Source organism: Cupressus sempervirens, chromosome 5 (genome assembly GCF_028749045.1).
Source record: "Cupressus sempervirens isolate cs-2001-9-10 chromosome 5, ASM2874904v1, whole genome shotgun sequence".
NCBI lineage: Eukaryota > Viridiplantae > Streptophyta > Pinopsida > Cupressales > Cupressaceae > Cupressus > Cupressus sempervirens.
The window spans coordinates 480,392,156-480,397,667 of NC_143122.1; positions in this window are offsets into that span (position 1 = coordinate 480,392,156).

Below are 5,512 nucleotides of genomic sequence, written 5' to 3' on the forward strand. Positions count from 1 at the left end.
CAATGTTTTCAAATCCATGAATAGGCACATAGTTAGGCTAAATAGTTGAAAGACCAGCTCATATAACTCTTAACATATCAATGTGACAAACACTCAAGCCTGGACCATTACAAATTAAATTATGATGTACAATGTTTCTATTAAAAGAAATAGCTACCATAAGAGCATCATACCTATTTTGAAACTTTTAAGGAGGAAAGCCATCTTTATTGAAAAAATAGTAGAAAAAGATGGTACAGTATACATACAATCCAAGAGGGAATTTACTGTATCAGTATTAGGTGAAGGAACTAGAAGAGTAGATAAAGACTTTTGCAAAGATTCATAATAGGTAGGTGAAGTTTCAAGAAATTACCAAAGATCAATCTTAGTAGGAGTAGCTCGCAATTTCTCCACCAAATCATACTCTTTGAAAGTGGTGGTTAGAAATCAAGGTTCTTGAGGAAGCACATGTTGAGAAGGTGGTAAAGATATAGCGATAGTAGGATAAGGATTATTCTAGGTGTGATAAGCATGAAGAAAAAAATCCATATCAATGAAATAGTTTAAAGGGTTTGTAGGTTTTGTTGGAAGCATGAATGCTAATGATATTCCTATTGGGGAGTATTGTAGATATGTTACATTCATGATTGATTTTTCCATTGATGTCAACATAGTAGTTTTCTGTGGTATCTGTCAGAAGAACAAGAAAAGATCAAGTTGATATGGACAACTAGTTGAGTATTCTGACTATATGAGGTTATGAGAGATAATTTTGAGTATCTTCTATATGCAGCTAATGTTAGAAGAAGGAATGATAAGTCTAGAAGAAGTTATGTAAGTTTTGGTGATGTCTATTTTGAGATAGATTTTATAGAGGCATGTTCTAGTAAACTTGTTATATCTCTTAGTAGAGTTGATATTTTGAGAATCAAGGTTGAGGATGTGAAGAAGACATGTTGATGATGACATGGCTAATTTCACTCATCATAATATTACATGTATGGAAAGATATTCATGTTTCAAGACAAAAGATTAATGTTATCACTAAAGAGTAGCATGTTCTTAATGTGGTCCTATAATAGTTAATTGAGAAGGTCTAACAACTGACTCAAGGAATTTTTTTGAGGACTCAGTATGACATGAATTATATGGTTTTATGATTGATGATAAGTAGTTGTAAGAGCAGAATGTAGAGTTGACTAGAGTGGGATGAAAGTGAAGGAAGCTTCATTGTCAAGGTTTTGCTGAGTGGTCCAAGGTTTGATATTTATATCTAAGGATTGTGACTTGATCTACAAGGTCTGGCAGTGATTGGTTCAGTTGATAGAACAAAGGAAAGAAGAATATAATAGTAATAACATGTTTGAGTAGTGAGCTCTTTCTGTAGTTGAAAGTGCATTCTTGGGTAGTGGGATCTTCTTGCATACATTGTACTACAACTTCTAATAGGGTTGGAGTCTCCTAACAAGGATTCAAAGTCTCCTAATAGGGACTCTATGTACTAAATTTTCTAATAGGCTCCTAATAGGGTCCATCCTCTAACAAATAATATTTATATTAGTACATCATCTTGGGGGCATCATTCCCATTGGGCTTTTCTCTCTGATCAAGGGTTTCCCTAGTCAACATATATGGTGTAATTGTCTATATGCATTTTATTATGGTTATTGTTTCTTTTGGTTGAATAATCAAGTTTTTTTAAAGAAGATAAATATTTTAATTGTTGGATAACTGATTCACTCTCCCCCTCTCAGTTACCTTGGTGGACTATTGTTTCTAACAATTGGTATAAGAGCATCATCTCCTTGAAGATAAAGTTTAACAACTTTGGGAGATCCATGAAAAAAATGTTGAGGAAAGATAGTCTAAAGTTTGATGGAACAAATTATGACAACTAGAAGGAAAAGATGAAGACACATCTATTGTGTATGGGTCTAGAATATTGGATCTTGACAAAATTAGTGAAGACAATCATTGCTGAAAAGGATTTAGAAACTTGTACTAAGGTAGAAAGAGATCTTTTTATGTGTGACATGAGAGCTAGAGAAGCACTATTGACTTCACAAAATGAAATCAAGTACAATCAGGTAAAATCACTTGCTACTTCACATTTGATTTGGAAAGCTTTGAAAAATAGTTTTGAAGGTGATGCACATTCTAAGAAGTTGAGACTAAAAAGTTGGATTTGTGCATTTCAAGATGCTAAAATGATGAAAGATGAATCTATAAGAACATATATAGGCAGGAGATAACAAATTATTGTAGGTATCAAAGCTCAAGGAGGAACCAAAGAAGATGATGAGGTTATATGGAAGATATTCAAAACTCTAACACCACCATTTAAGTCAGTAGTTTAGATGATACGGTTGTTGATATCTTGTACCAAATATTTCAAAAAGGTGTCATTTCTTGGAAGACTTGAAGAAGTTGAGAATGAGCTTAGATAGTCTAGAGAATTGACCAGAATAGAGATACCTTTCAGTGCCCTAAATATTGGACCTAGTCTATCAAGGAGCATAAGTGCTAGAGGAGATTTTGCTAGTAGCAAAAGATCTGTGGAGGATAGAAAGATTGAAAAAGGAGTAGGCCTTCTGGTAAAAAGAGAAAAAGAAGGTAATAAAATATTTAAATGTTGGACTTGTGATTAATATGGTCATTATGCATCTAAGTGTCCTAAAATAGAGAAAGTATAAGGAAAATTACAAATCTAGAAAAGATAGGGAGTGTTTGTATGTAAATGAAGATAATGATTCTGATGAACAAGCAGTAAGTGCTAGTGATGATGAAATAGGATTTGTGGAAATTAAAGAAGAAATTCTAGAGAAAGTAGCTTTGGTGTCATAGGTTGAGAAGATATCTAATTGGATAATTTGATAGTGGTTGTTCACATCATATGACTAGTGATATGAACAAGTTTGTCAACTTCAAAAGTCAGGATGGAGGCATTAGAGTTGGAAATAATGCAACATGCCAAGTTAAAAGGTATTGGATCTATAACTCTTGATGGTAAAACTAACACTAAGGAAGTATATTTTGTTGATGGTTTAAAGCACAATCTTTTGAGTATTAGACAACTAGTGGACAAAGGTTATCAGTTACAGTTCATAGAGAAGACATGCATGATCATAGATAAAGATGGTAAGGTAATTGGAATAGGAACTAGATCTAGAGGTAATGTATTTCAGTTCAATCCTACTAAAATGACATGTTTGGTTGTAAAGGTAGATGACAGTTGGTTATGGCATAAGAGATTTTGTCATATAAACTTTGTCTATATTGTGAAGACTAGTAGAAGGTTTGTAGTTAGAGATTTTTCAAAGATTATAAAGCCTACTAACATAATTTGCAAGGAGTGTGTTTTGGCAAAACATAACAGATTTTATTTTCCCAGCAAGAAATTTACCACTATAGTGAAGTTGGAGATTGTACACACAGATCTCAATGAGCCTACAAAGACTAAAGGATTCTATGGTGAAAGGTATTTTATGATTCTAGTTGATGATTTTTCTAGAATGATGTGGGTTGCATTTCTTAAAGAGAAATATGAAACATTTGATAAGTTCAAGATATTTAGGAATAGGGTTGAGAATGAATTTGGTATGAAGATTAAATATTTAAGATTAGATAGAGGAGGAGAATTCACTTCAAATAAGTTTAACATGTTTTGTGAAGAAAATGGAATTAAAAGATAGTTATTAGCTCCAAGAACCCCTGAATAGAATTGTGTTGCAGAGAGAAGGAATGAGTCAGTTACAGAAGTTGCAAGAGCTATATAAGTAGAGAATGGTGTATTCAAGATGTTTTGAAGAGAAGCTATGAATACATCAGTCTATAGTATGAACAGAGTGCAAGTTAGAAAAGACACAAACAAGACCCCTTATGAACTGTGGTTTGGTCACTCACCTATAGTTAAGTATTTTAGAATTTTTGGGAGTAAGTGTTATCAAAAGAGATAATGATATTGGTAAGTTCAATACTAGAAGTGATGAAGGTATGTTTCTTGGTTATTCATTGAAAATAAAGGCTTATAGATGTTACAATCAGAGAACTAAGACTATTATGGAAAGTGAAAATGTGAGAAATGAGAGAAATTAAGAATACAAGAGAGAATAGCTTATTACAATTTAGATGATGATTTTGTTACTAAGCCAAGGAATCATGAGGTATTTCTTGAGACTAAAAATGATTTATAGAATGAAGGAGATCCAAGGTAGGAACAAAGCTTAGAACCTTCAGTAGAGCCAAGAGTTGAGATAACAACTCCTACTTCAGGAAAGAATATGATAAAGAATCACCCATCTGAGCAGATCATTGAAAGAAAAGATAAAGGAGTAATGACAAGAAGAAAAGTCAATGAAGAACTATGCTTGATATCTCAAGTTGAGCCAAAGAATGAAGATGAAGCATGTAAAGATGATTATTGGAAACAAGCAATGAAAGAGGAATTGGATTAGATAGTAAAGAATGAGAAATGGGAATTGGTCCCTAGACCAACAGACAAGAATGCAATAGGAATTAAATGGGTATTCAAAAACAAGATGAATGAACAAAGAGAAGTTGAAAGAAACAAAGAAATATTGGTATGTAAAGGTTACTCATAGTAAGAAGGGATAGATTATGAGGAGACTTATGCTCTAGTAGCTAGAATAGAAGCAGTAAGATTATTCTTAGCCTATGTAGCACATAAGAAATTCAAAGCATATTAGATGGATGTCAAGTCAGCATTTGTGAATGGAGAACTTGAAGAAGAAGTGTACATTAAGTAACATGAAGGATGTCCTTTGAAAGATGAGAAGGATATAGTATGAGAACTAAGGAAAACATTGTATGGCCTGAAGCAAGCACCCAAAACTTGGTATGAAAGGTTGGACAAACATTTGACAAAACTTGGATATAGCAAAGGTATGGTACACAATAATCTATATTGGAAAGAAATTGATGATGGTTTGATGATTTTGGTAATATTTGTTGATGATATAATATTTGGAGGAAATGATGAAGAAAGTAGTAAATTTGATGAAAAGATAAAGAAATAATTTGAAATGAGTATGATAGGAGAGATGAAATATTTCTTAGGATTGCAGATTATACAAAATAAAGAAGGAATATTTATTTCTCAGACTAAGTACTTAAAGGATTTACTAAAAAGGTTTGTTTTGGAAACATGTAAATGCATTGGAACACCTATTGGTAACTAGACCATAGGTCTTTTACAAAGGATGAGACACCTATTGTTGGCAAGAAAAAGAATAGATCTATGATCAAAGGATTTCAATATCTGACTCATACAAGATCCGATATAGAAAATGCAGTTGAAATTTTGCAAGATTCCAAGTTGATCCTAGAGAAGAAAATTATTCATTAGTCAAAAGGATATTTAGATATATGAAGGGAACATTTGAGTTTGGATTGTGGTATGACAGATCTAATGATTTCACTATAAGTGCTTATATTGATGTAGATTGGCAAGGAAATATGGATGACATAAAAAGCACCAGTGGTGGAGCCTTCTTTCTTAGAGGAAGATTGG